This window comes from Lycium barbarum, chromosome 5, assembly GCF_019175385.1.
Source record: "Lycium barbarum isolate Lr01 chromosome 5, ASM1917538v2, whole genome shotgun sequence".
Lineage (NCBI taxonomy): Eukaryota > Viridiplantae > Streptophyta > Magnoliopsida > Solanales > Solanaceae > Lycium > Lycium barbarum.
In genome coordinates, this window is record NC_083341.1 from 56,623,621 (window position 1) to 56,638,450 (window position 14,830).

The following is a 14,830-nucleotide window of genomic DNA, read 5'->3' on the forward strand; positions in this document are numbered from 1 at the left end:
TATGCTTTGAATTTGGTTTGGATTGCCTTTTTCGGCTTTGGATGATTGACGGATTAAGGACTTGGGTGCTTATTTGATTTCTTGATAAACCAAGGACTTAGTTGCTTATTCAGTTAACTGATGTACTGTTAATCTCCGTATTTTTGTACGTTAAGTTTCTTCATGAGATGGTTGCCATAGTTTCGGAAGCGGAGTTATTTACAAGGATATGGGAAATCAGATATGCTCATCTTAAGAATATGAGGGTTTAAATCCTTGGTTAGTATGTGTTGAGAGGATTAAAGGTTGAACAAATCGACGAGAATATGTTTCAGGAAAAAGCTGGGTTTTATGGTTGGATATATGGACCATATAATTTTTATGGACCGTATATCTGGCTGACCCCCACCGTAAATTGGTTCCAGAAGGGGTGAGCCACTGATTGGAGTTTACGGTCCAATTATACGGACCGTATAATTTTTACAGTCCGTAAAAGTGGACCGTAAATCTAAGTCGGTGCCAGATTTTTTTATGATATATTTCGGACCCTTGTTCATTTTAGCTTATTTTAACATTTCCCTAAGTCCATGAAATATCTAGAACTCTCTTGTAAACATATCTAACCAACCCCAAGGGAAATCAAAGATTAAAGGGCAAAAACCAAGAGATTCAAGTGTTGAAAGGTTCACTAGGGTTTGTAGAGTCCAAGTATTCCTTTGGTGTTGAAGTTGGAGGTTTCATTATAGTGGAATAATTTGATCCAAAGCCTGCTCTTGTGTGATTAAGGTAAGTTTTCACATCTATTGCAAGTTGTTTGGGTTGTTTGATTGCTAGACAATTTGATTGAAGGAGGACAATGAAAAAGAGAGTTCATCTATGAATTTGATAGTATTTTGAGCTATAAATTAACTTGAGTTATAATTTTTGACATGTTATGAATATAATCTTGTAATGAGGGCTAATAATGATGATGAGGAAGTGTTGTGTACTAGTGTATAAGGGGTTATGTTGAAATTGTTGTTGCGGATTGATTATGAAAAGGAGTTTTGGGATTGAATGAAGCATAACTTGAATGTAATATCTTCAGTATAGCATTGTTGATGTTGTTATTGTTGTTTGGGAATTGATTTGGAATTTGGCGAAAGTAGATAAAATAGGGGAAGTGCTGCCCAAATTCCACTAGCTCACTAATTGCTTTAGGTTAAGCTTATGAGTGTTCCCAAGACTTAACTCTAGTATGAATCCTCTTGAATGTAGATTTGCGAGCTTGGGAGGAGAAACGATAAGTAGTAAGGAGACGAAAAGGTATATTAAGGATGTCCCTTTATTTCTTACGACATGATCCTTTGATACAAACCCATTCACATGATATCCATAATGTCCTTATTTTTGTAAAAATGCTAGAAGCTTGTGGACTTGAGATTCTTATGATATTGTTGATAATTGTCCTCTGATTATTGATCTTATCTTATGATTTTTTATCTCGTCTTATGGTAGTTGGTCTTATTCAGTGATGTTGATCTTATCTTATGATTTCTGTTCTTTCAAGATGAGATATGTTCATGATGATAGTCCATAACAAAATTAGAGGTTTACCGACCTTATGTCACTCCGATGGAGTTATAGCTTTTATTTAAGCTCTTATTTATGTTTTATATATATGTATGTATTTTATCTACCACGCCGCGCTATAGTCGGCCGGGCAGGCACTTAGATGTGCATACCACTGCAGCGGGCAAGTTTTGATTTTACCCCAGACGCGGGATGATGATGATTTAATGATAACATCGAGCCTAAATGGACGGGCTAGATATTATATATATATATATATATATATATATATATATATATATATATATATATATATATATATATATATATATGCGCGAAAATGTTTTTTTTTAAAGCTAAGAAAGCATGACATCCGCCTTAAGAGGTATTCAGAGGTACATATTGATCTCTTTATCTTATGTTATCTTAATACTTTCATTATGTTGTTACTCTTGCCTTACATGCTCGGTACATTATTCGTACTGACGTCCTTTTGGTTTGTGGACGATGCGTTCATGCCCGCAGGTAGACAGGGAGATGGACCAGACCCCTAGGTGGCTTGATGAGCGATTGTACAGGAGCGCTCCATTTGTTCCAGAGCTACAGTTCAGCTAGTTCTATTCTTTTGTGTATATATGGGCATGGCGGGGTCCTGTCCCGTCCTTACGATGTTATGCACTCCATGTAGAGGCTCGTAGACAGATGCATATAGGTAGATATCCTATAACCTCATCGGTTCATACCTTTGTATATCATTTTTTGCAGCCTTGTCGGCTTGCATTTACGGGCATAGTTGAGGATAAGTAATACAGAGGTGCATATATTTCTTGGACTCGTGTCCTTTGCAGATTACGGTATTTATGAGTTATTTTTGTAGTCCACCTAGATATGATTATGAGATGTATGTCAAGAGGTGCTTGGTAGGTTAGCTCCGGGTGCCCGTCATGACCCTCTGGTTGGGTCGTGACAAAAGTGGTATCAGAGCATTCGTCCTAGGGTTTGTCTACGAGCCGTGTCCAGTAGGGTCTTGTTTATGGGTGTGAAGCGCACCATATTTATAAACAAGAGGCTGCGGAGCATTTAGAAATTATTGACCTTTCTTTCTCATCTTATATCGTGCGATAGAGCCATGTTATAAGGATTCCTTTTTTCCGGACCGTGTGTTATGATTTCAGTGATGCCTGTGAAGAGAAAAGCTACAGCAGCCTAGAAGGGCAAGTCAGCGGCAGGAAGGAAAACTGAACAGGTGCCGCTTACCGATGTAGAGGCGGACGAGTCCCAAAATAAGGTTCCATCTCGGTCCTCCCATACTCTGCCCGCTCCAGATAATCATAGAGGAGCCGCAGCTCCAGCTCCAGCTGTTATATCCCGCGTTTTTTGTCGCATTTGGAAAATTTGGGTTAATTTTGCCTTGTAGGAAATAAGGCTATATTTTTATTTTATTTAACAATATGTGTGATATTCATGAGAAATATTGATGTGGAGACTTCGGGGAAGGCCAAGGACAAAATTGGAATTTTAGAAATTAGTTTCGGGAATTACATATAAGATCCATAAACAAATTGAGCTCAAAAAAATATAATAAAAGAGAAAATGAGGCCCAAATCTTGTGGGGGTGGCCGGCTATGCTAGCCCAAGCCCATGGAAATATTAATTTATCCATGTGATAAAATAATATAAGGGGATCATTTGTCATCTTTTAATAGAAGATTCAAGAAACAAAAAAAAAAGATAAACCATTGAGAGCTCACAAGGAGACTCTCGGCCGAACCCTTCAACAACAAAAAAAAAATCCTAGTCTTTAGCTTGGATCCTAAAGTCTTGTTCTTCTTAAATTCTTGTTAAGCTCAGGACGCTCTCCAACGCGGTATAATTAGTTAAGCGAGAGGATAACGTTTGCGGCAAGTTGAAGTTTGAATAAAAAGGTAAGAATTTTATTCTTTTGTGTTATGGAATAAGTATATATGTTGTAAGGATTGGGATTAGATGAGAATTATGGAGTTATAATGTGTGTGTGCATAGTCGTATGTGTGTGTGAAGTGGTGTGTGGCCGTGTGTGGTATAGTGGGGAGAGGGTGGTGAATTGTATTTTATTTAGCTTGTTAGTTGCGTCGTTGTGGTATGTATGATGTAAATGAATGTTTAACGAGTTGAGTTGGCATTGAAATTGGTTGTGGGTTGTTATGGGAAATTATATGATTTCTATATAGTTTTTATATAATTGTGAAAGTAAGATTCTAGAGTGTGAATTGTTGTTATTATTATTGAATTTGGAAGAAAACAACGCGATTTAGTAGTTTTGTCGCAATTGTAGAAGTTTCGGATGGAATATGGAATTGGCGGGAATACTTAAATCCATGAATATTGTTTGGAATGCTATTGAAATATGTTTGAATAGTCTTGAATTAGTTAATGGATATAGATAATGTTGATATTAGTTTCATAGTGTGAAGTTGGGATGGAAGTGGTTGAACTATGTAGAAAAGAAGACTATTTATATTATAATGTATTTTGTGATGATTGTTGATGTTGTTGGTATTGTTGGGTTGTTGTTGTTGATATTTTGGGCCGAGATGATTCTCGGGGACGTTGAATTTATAGGGGAAATGCTGCCGAAATTTCGGTAGACAATATGAATTCAAGATTGGAATTCTAAAAGCTTATAACTTACATTTGGTAACTATGACCAATTGTAGATTTTGGACGAAACGGGGATTGAGTTTGGGCGAGCGTAGGACGCAAGCAAGGTATGTAAAGCTATCCCTTTCCTTCTTTTGGCATGTCCTAGATGTACTAGGTTTGGATTTGAGCCTCGGGGATTATTCCGTTCGTAGAAATCTGAGTTTACTTTTGGTATTATTTCATTCAGCAGAATTGAATTAGAACCTTTGTTTTGTTGGAAAGAAATGTTCAAATATCCATAATTTTCATGAACGTAACTGAATCCCCTTGAAACTTTCATTATTATGATATCGTGCGTATTACGACATATTCGGCAGTATGATATGTTACGGTTCCCGAGACCTCGCCATAGGGTCGGGTACCGTTTATGGAGTTATGCTGTGATATGGCTTATGATACGTTTGACGATATGATATGTTGTGATGATATGTTATGTTCGGGGTTGTACGGAGATTTGAAACCTTCTGGAGTATGCTGTGTGTGGCGCCAGCGTCGGAGTGGCAACCACGTTCCTGAGCCTTATGCATGATTCTAATTGCATTATGTACATAGGTTTTCAGTACAGATTTTGATATACTGATTCGGTATCCCTTTTCTGTACCTTTGCTTCAGTTATGGTTTGGATTTCTGTACTCTATGCTTTACCTACTCAGTACATCTTTCGTACTGACCCCCTTTCTTCGGGGGGCTGCGTTTCATGCCCACAGGTACAGACGTTGGTGATCCGCCAGTGTAGGTCCCACCTTCTGCTATTTCAGAGTGCTCCCTTTTGATCCGGAGCCACATTTTGGTATATATGTCTTTTCCTATGTATATGTTTTTGTACATTTGACTATTTGGGGTACGGCGGGGCCCTGTCCCGTCATATGTCTTCGTTTTGATTTGTAGAGGCCTGTAGTCACATATGTGGGTCGTGGGTCTTACGTGTGCTCGTCTTGTTTATGGTTTGTGTCTTAATGCGGTCCGGTTTGTTATGGCGGCCAAAACGGCCCATATGTTTGCGTATGTACATATGATCGGCGATGTGTATTCCGCTGCCCCTTTTTTGTTCTGATATGATATCTCTGTACGCGTGACCGCTTAAGATAATAATTATTTTCAGATCTGTTTAAAATGATGAATTTGAAAATTGACCTAAGCTATAATATGACAATTTGATTTGTTGTCTGTCTGGGTGTCCAAATAGGGCACCAGTCACGGCCCACGGGGTTGGGTCGTGACACCAGCACCCCCAGTTCCTCCACCGGATGCCTCAGGCCAATAGATGGGAGAGGCTATTTATTTGTTGACCCAGTTAGTAGCCGCTCAGGCTCAGAGACAGGGTGCGGGTCAGGGTGATAGGGCTGTTAGCGCCAAAGTATGTGATTTCATTAATTTGGACCCTCCATAATTCTTTGGGTCAAAACTAGATGAGACCCGCAGAATTTCATAGATAGGATGTTAAGGACATTGCGGGTAATGCATGCTTCGGATGTTAAGTCAGTAGAGTTGGCCTCTTATACATTACGGGATGTTGTTGTTCATTGGTATAATACCTGAGCGTCTTCTAGAGGGGTAAATACACCTCCACCCATGTGGAAGGAAGGTAGATGCTTTTCTCCGACACTATTTGCCGCCAGAGATTCGACGGGTTAGAGCTAATAGGTTCCTGAACCTTAGACAGGGGAACATGAGTGCTCGGGAATATCGCCTCCATTTTAATTCACTGGTTAGGTATGCTCCAGCTCTGGTAGCTGATATGCGAGATCGTGTCCATCGGTTTATGAGTGGGTTAGGGCCACATTTGATTGACGATTGCTTGACGGCCTCACTACATACGGTATGGATATTTCTCATATTCAGGCCCACGCTCAGAATCTGGAGGAGCGATAGCAGCAGCGGAGGAGTGAGCGTGAGTATGATAGGGGCTATATTAAGAGGGCTAGATCCTCAAGCGTTGTTAGTAAGTTCAAAGGAGGTCAGGCGCAACAGTATTTTAGGCCCTCGGGCCATTCAGCGGCTAATGCACCTCCACGATTTGCAGGCCAGAGATTTGATCGACCTATTCATTCCGGACTAGGTCAAAGTTCCAAAGCCTCGGGTTCTCAGTATAGGGGTGATTCAAGCTAGATAAGGCCACCTTCACCACGATGTACGCAGTGTGTTGAGCTACATTTGGGACAGTGCCGCTTGGGTTCATATGCTTGTTATGCCTGCGGTCAAACAGGCCATATGATGCGTGACTGTCCATCGAGAGATGGCATATGTGTAGTACAGCCTACAGGATCCGCAGCAGGTTCTTCATCATCTGTACGCCCTCTGGGACAAATCTCCCAGACATCAGCAGGCCATGGAAGACGTAGAGGGGGAGCGTCCCGTTCGAGCGGTCCTCAAAACTGCATTTATTCTTGGTCTGGTCGGCAGGATCTCGTGTCTTCACCTGATGTGGTTACAGGTATCTTATCAGTATCTTCTCGTGATGTGTATGCATTAATTGATTCGGGTTGTACATTATCGTATGTTACTCCTTATATTGCTGGTCGGTTTGGGGTGAAACCTGAGTCGATTAAACCCTTTGAGGTGTCTACACCCATTGGTGACCTAGTGATAGTTAGACGAGTGTATAGAAATTGTGTAGTTGTAGTCTATGATCATCATACCATGGATGATTTTATTGAGCTAAATATGGTGAATTTTAATGTTATTATGGGTATGGATTGGTTGGCTTCTTGTTATGCCAATGTTGATTGTAGAATGAAAATAGTTCAATTCCAGTTTCCAGAAGAACCAGTTCTAGAGTGGAAGGGTAATAGCATCTCCGAGGGGTAGGTTTATTTCCTATCTCAAGGCAAGGAAGATGATTGCTAAAGGTTGCATTTATCATTTAGTCCGGGTTCAAGATATAGAAGCAAAGCCGCCGACTCTTCAATCAGTCTTAATAGTTAATGAGTTTCTGGATGTATTCCCGGACGAGCTCCCAGGCCTTCCACCAGAACGGGAGATTGATTTTGCCATTGATGTGTTACCAAATACTAAGCCAATATCCATTCCTCATTATAGAATGGCACCTATAGAATTGAGGGAGTTGAAGGAACAGCTGAAGGATTTTCTTGGGAAAGGCTTTATCAGGCCTAGTTCGTCACCATGGGGAGCACCTGTGTTGTTTGTAAGAAAGAAAGATGGTTCGTTACGGATGTGTATCGATTACAGACAGCTAAATAAGGTGACAATAAAGAATAAGTCTCCACTTCCAAAAATTGATGATTATTTGATCAGTTGTAGGGTGCCAAATGGTTCTCAAGATAGACTTAAGATACGGGTATCACCAGGTGAGAGTCAGAGAGAAGGACATTCCAAATACGACCTCCAGAACTAGATATGGTCATTTCAAGTTTCGGATAATGTCGTTCGGATTGACTAATGCACCGGCAGTATTCATGGACTTAATGAACAGTGTATTCAGACCTTTCTTAGATTTGTTTATGATCGCGTTTATCGATGACATCCTAGTATATTCTCGATCTGAGCCTGAGCATGCAGATCATTTACGTGTTGTTCTTAGAGTTCTTCGGGCACAGAAGTTATATGCAAAGTTCTCAAAATATGAGTTCTGGTTGAATTCTAGGACTTTTCTGGGGCACATTATTTCAGCTGATGGTATTCGGGTGGATACCCAGAAGATTGAAGCTATGAAGACTTGGCCGAGACCTACAACACCTACGGAAGTTCGTAGTTTTCTGGGCTTGGCAGGTTGTTACAGAAGATTTGTAGAAGGTTTATCTTCTATTTCTGCACCACTGACGAAGCTAACTCAGAAATCAGCTAAATTTTAATGGACGGATGCTTGTGAGAGCAACTTTCAGGAGTTGAAGAATAGATTGACATCGGCCCCAGTTCTGACACTTCGAGAAGGATCGAAAGGCTATGTTATCTATTGTGATATTGTAGGTGTTAGATTAGGTTATGTATTAATGCAACACGGTAAGGTTATTGCTTATGCTTGCAGGAAGCTGCGAAAACACGAGAAAAACTACCCGACCCATGATCTAGAGTTAGCTGCGGTGATTCATAAATTGAAAATGTGGAGGCACTATTTGTATGACGTTCATGTTGATATCTATAAAGACCATAAGAGTCTCCAGTATATTTTCAAGAAGAAAGAGTTGAATTTGCGGCAAAGGCGATAGTTGGAGCTATGTTAGCACCTTGTATCATCTTGGAAAGGCTAACGTAGTAGTCGATGCTCTTAGCCGTAGATCCATGGGTAGCTTATGTGATTTCCAGCCAGAGAAGAGGGAGTTAGCTCGTGAGCTTCAACATTTAGCTAACTTGGGAATTCGATTATTGGACTCGGGCAATACGGGAATCACTATTTAGGATTCAGCCGTTTCGTCTTTAGTAGTTGAGGTGAAAGAGCATCAGTATGAGGATCCCATTTAGCTCATTATAGAGATACATTCCCTCAGAATAAAAAGTCACCATTTGAAATTTCTGCAGATGGAGTTCTTAGATATCGAGGCAGATTATCTGTTCCTGATGTTGCAGGGTTGCGTCACCAGATTTTGAGGGAAGCCCATTGTTCCTGTTATTCTGTTCATCCGAGAACGACAAAGATGTACCATGACATTAAGTAAATTTATTGGTGGAATGGAATGAAGAAAGACATAGCAGAGTTTGTAGCCCAATGTCCTAATTGTCAGCAGGTAAAGATCGAGCATCAAAAGCCCGGTAGATTATTACAAGCTATTGAGATTCCAACTTAGAAATGGGAAGTGATTAATATGGATTTCATTACAGTCTTGACTCGGTCTCAGCGTAAGTATGATTCCATTTGGGTAATTGTAGATAGACTTATGAAAGCAGCTCATTTTCTGCCTGTCAGAACTACGTACTCAGCTGAAGGCTATGCAAACCTTTATATCAAATACATAGTACAACTCCATGGTGTTCCAATATCCATAATCTCCGACAGAGGTGCGCAGTTTACAGCTAACTTCTGGAAGTCCTTCCAGACAGGTTTGGGGACTCAGGTGAATCTTAGCATAACATTTCACCCCCAGACTGATGGACAAGCTGTGCTTACTATTCAAACCCTTGAAGATATGTTAAGAGCATGTGTGTTAGACTTCAGAGGCATCTAGGATGATCATTTGCCGCTTATCGAGTTTGCATACAACAATAACTATCATTTCAGTATTCAGATGGCCCCGCATGAATCTTTACATGGGCGAAAGTGTAGATCACCAATTGGATGGTTCGAAGTAGGTGAGACTAAATTAGTAGGGCTAGATTTGATCCAGCAAGAAGTGAAGATTGTCAGGCTTATTCAGGATCGGTTATTGGCCGCTCGGAGTCGTCAGAAGTCTTATGCAGCTAATCACTGACGAGACTTAGAATTCCAAGTTGATGACTGGGTATTCCTGAAGGTATCACCGATGAAAGGCATTATGAGATTTGGTAAGAAGGCTAAACTCAGTCCTCGGTATATTGGAACTTACAGAATTGTACGCAAGATGGGCCGGGTGGCCTATGAATTAGATCTACCTTCAAATATAGAATCTGTTTATCCGATTTTCCATGTATCAATGCTTCGTAAGTGTATTGGAGATCCTTCCAGAATTGTACCCGTAGATGATGTTCAGGTTACCTAGAAATTATCCTACGAAGAGGTTCCCATTGTTGTCCTAGATAGGCAGGTTCGAAGATTGAGAACTAAAGACGTAGCTTCAGTCAAAGTTCTCTAGATAAAATGTAATAAGGAAGAAATGACTTGGGAACCTGAAAAAGATATGAAGTCCAGGTATCCACATTTGTTTCCTATTCCAAAAGAGATTTAGACAGAGATGCCATTGACTTCAAGTGCGTAATGTTCTCTTTTTATAGTTTCTAGGTCGTGTTGGGCCATTGTTGTTACTGTTGTTGTGGCCCTATGAGGAGTTGGATATTTTGGGTTGTTGTGGCAGGTTGATAGTGGTACGAGTACAGGGAAAACTCTGCCGAAATTTCTATAGGATTCCTGAGACGTTAGCATTCGAGGACGAATGTTTCTAAGGGGGGAAGAATGTTACACTCCGTATTTTCGTACGTTAAGTTTCTTCATGAGATGGTAGCCATAGTTTCGGAAGCGGAGTTATTTACGAGGATATGGGAAATTAGATATGCTCATCTTAAGCATATGAGGGTTTAAATCCATGCTTAGTATGTGTTGAGAGGATTAAAGGTTGGACAAATCAACGAGAATATGTTTCAGGAAAAAGCTGGGTTTTACACCGAAAATTGGTTCCAGAAAGGGTGAGCCACTGATTGGATTTTACGGTCCAATTATACAGACCGTATAATTTTTATGGTCCGTAAAAGTGGAACGTAAATCTAAGTCGGTGCCAGATTCTTTTATGATATATTTCCGACCCTTTTTTATTTTAGCTCATTTTAACATTTCCCTAAGTCCATGAAAGCTCTATAACTCTCTTCTAAACATATCTAATCAACCCCAAGTGAAATCAAATATTAAAGGGAAAAAACCAAGAGATTCAAGAGTTGGAAGGTTCACCAGGGTTTGTAGAGTCCAAGTATTCCTTTGGTGCTGAAGTTTTTTTTTTATAAATTGTTTTTATTAATAGGGGTAGGGGAAGGGGAAATGGGGGAGGGGATTACAATGTGGGGATTCGAACCCTCACCAACAAAGTGAAAGTTCAGGTAGCCATCCAACTGAGCTACTAAGTCTCCACGGTGTTGAAGTTGAAGGTTTCATTCTAGTGGAATAATTTGATCCAAAGCTTGCTCTTGTGTGATTAAGGTAAGTTTTCACATCTATTGCATGTTGTTGAGGTTGTTTGATTGTTATACAATTTGATTGAAGGAGGACAATGAAAAAGAAAGTTCATCTATGAATTTGATAGTATCTTGAGCTATAAATTAACTTGAGTTATAATTTTAACATGTTATGAATATAATCTTGTAAGGAGGAGTAATAATAATGATGAGGAAGTGATGTGTACAAGCATATAAGGGGTTATGTTGAAGTTGTTGTTATGGATTGATTATGAAAAGGAATTTTGGGATTGAATGAAGCACAACTTGAATGTAATCTCTTCAGTATAGCATTGTTGATGTTTTTATTGTTGTTTGGGAATTGATTTGGAATTTGGTGAAAGTAGATAAAATAGGGGAAGTGCTGCGCAAATTCCACTAGCTCACTAATTACTTTAGGTTGAGCTTATGAGTGTTCCCAAGACTTAACTCTAGTATGAATCCTCTTGAATGTAGATTTGCGAGCTTGGGAGGAGAAACGATAAGTAGTTAAGGAGACGAAAAGGTATGTTAAGGCTGTCCCTTTCTTTCTTACGACATGATCCTTTGATACAAACCCATTCACATGATATCCATAATGTCCTTAATTTTATAAAAATGCTAAAAGCTTATGGATCTTGAGATTCTTATGATATTGTTGATAATTATCCCATGATTATTGATCTTATCTTATGATTTTTGATCTCATCTTATGGTAGTTGGTCCTATTCAGTGATGTTGATCTCATCTTATGATTTCGGTTCTTTCAAGATGAGATATGTTCATGATGATAGTCCATAACAAAATTTGAGGTTTACCGACCTTATGTCACTCTGATAGAGTTACAGCTTTTATTTAGGCTCTTATGCATGTTTTATATATATGTATGTATTTTCTCTACCATGTCGCGCTATAGTCGGTCGGGCAGGCACGTAGATGTGCATACCACTGGAGCAGGCAGGTTATGATTTTACCCCGGGCGCGGGATGATGATGATTTAATGATAACACCGAGCCTAAATGGACGGGCCGGATATTATATATGTATATATATATATATGCACGAAAATGTTTTTTTAAAGCTAATAATGCATGACATCCGCCTTAAGAGGCATTCAGAGCTACATATTGATCTCTTTATCTTATGTTATCTTCATACTTTCATTATGTTGTTACTCTTGCCTTACATACTCGGTACGTTATTCATACTGACGTCCTTTTGGTTTGTGGACGATGCGTTCATGCCCGCAGGTAGACAGGGAGACGGACCAGACCCCTAGGATGCTTGATGAACGATTGTACCGGAGCGCTCCATTTGTTCCGGAGCTACAGTTCAGCTAGTACTATTCTTTTATGTATATGTGGGCATGGCGGGGTCCTGTCTCGTCCTTACAATGCTATGCACTCCATGTAGAGGCTCGTAGACAGATGTATATAGTTAGATATCCTATAACATCATCGATTCATATCTTTGTATATCATTTTTTGCAGCCTTGTCGGCTTGCATTTACGGGCATAGTTGAGGATAAGTATACAGAGGTGCATATATTTCTTGGACTCATGTCATTTGCAGATTACGATATTTATGAGTTATATTTGTGGTCCACCTACATATGATTATGAGATGTATGTCAAGAGGTGCTCGGTAGGTTAGCTCCGGGCGCCCGTCGTGACCCTCTGGTTGGGTCATGACATGTACTTATGGATTAGAAGCTTCACATAGGCTTAAACTGAGATTATTACAGCTTGATATATTATTATTATTATTATTGTGGACTAATGTCGGTTAAGTGTGGAAGTAGTAATCGTAGGCCAGCCCTTGTATCTGTTTTCTTTAGGGTCGGTTGACGATGCTGTTGAGTACACGTTGTTCCCTGTACTCACGCTACACTTGCTGCACTCTTTTCGTGTGCAGATTCTATTCCCGGTATGAGTGGATTTTGAGACTATGCTGACCGTTGTGAGGGTCATCTGAACGATTCAAGGCGAGCCATTAGTTGATCCAATGCACCGGATCTTCTTCAGTTGTCTTTATTGCTGTCTTTTATTTCGGACAACTTATGTACTTTCCGGATGTATGCCTAGACTTATACTTCATTTAGTCGTTCTTGTACTAGTGACACCAGATTTGGGGATGGTTGTACCTCTATTATCGTGTTTTATGAAAATAAGGATAACTAGTATTTGAAATAACTTGAATGATTTCTTTTTCCGCTTTAATTCCTTTATTAAATTGTTCTAGCAGGATGTCTTGCTAACTTGGTGGGAGTTAGTTCCTTCGTGACATCATTCGACCTAGTGTTTCACCATGGGGTGCTCCCTTGTTATTTGTGAAAAAGAAGGATGGATTTATACTTATGTGCATTGAGTATCGGAAGTTGAACAAGATGTCTATCAAGAACAAGTATCTGATTCCTCGCATTGATGACTGTTCGATTAGCTTCAAGGTGCTTCTGTATTTTCTAAGTTTGATTTGAGATCTGGTTATCACTAGTTCAAGATTAGGGCAGAGGATGTTCCTAAGATAGCTTTTCGAATGTGATATGAGCATTATAAGTTCTTGGTGATGTCATTTGGGTTGACTAATGCCCCTGCAACCTTCAGGAATTTGAAAAAAGGGGTTTTCAAACCCTACCTGGATTAATTTTTTATCGTCGTCATCGATGATATCTTGATATACTCCCGTAGTAGGGAGGAGCACGAGCATCATTTGAGGATTGTGCTTGGGATTCTAAAGGAAAAGCAGCTTTATGCCAAGTTTTTGAAGTGCGATTTTTGTCTTAGTTCAGTGGCATTCTTGGGGCATGTGGTGACTAAGGATGGTATTATGATAGATCCTAAAAATATTGAGGCGGTTCAGGATTGGATTAGACCCATTTCGATCACCGAGGTTCGGAGTTTTATAGGTCTCGCAGGTTACTATTGGCATTTTGTGGAGGATTTTTTGTTAAAATTGCACGATGTAAGTATCTGTACTAAAGTGTTCCTACTTTTTTCCTATGGACAGAACATGTTACCTAACCTATTCTATAAACGTGTTTGCGGAATAAAAACAAATAGGAAGGTAAAAGACACAGTATTTTATATGGAAACCAACCGGCTCAAAAGGTGATAAAAACTACAACCTACAGACCTGTAGGATTTACCTCAAACTCCACTATAACTGAGCCAACTATAAATTAAGTTACAAACTCTGCAACCTAATTTCTACAACATGCCTTGCTACCCAAACTCTAACTAGCAAGCTATCTTTAAGTATTAAACTCCTACTTGAAGTTACAATTGTTTGTATCTACTTTTGTGCTTCTTAATAAGTTGATAAAGATACAACTCGATAGAACTAACCTAATACAAGATTCTAGACTTAAGAACTTGAAAACATTATTAAGTAGAATAGCTCCTTCAATCCGTCTTCTTGCACTAGGGACGCAACCCTGGATTCTCGAATATGATGGATATAACTTCTTCGCTGAATATTCTAAATTCTCTCTTTGTGGGTGCTCAAACTTCTTCTTTGAAAGACCTGGGTATTTATAACATTATGCTCCGCAGGTCGGTTGAACACAAAACCTTTTCCTAGTCAGTCAATGACACGCAAGTAGGTTTTGTGTTGCACGTGAATTCTTGCCTTGTTGAGTCCGCTTCTTTTCCTTGTAGAAGGCTTACTCAAGGTATCTTTCATACTTGGCCGCCAAGTTCTTTCCATAATTCTGCAAATCCTAGTTGTTGTAGGACTTTCCCTGGAACATGTACACAAACCTGTTTCATCCACCTGGTTCGTCTGTCTCAAAATCTCTGCACTGTCTGATATAGAACATGTTCATGTACCTATTCCACCAATCTCTTTCATT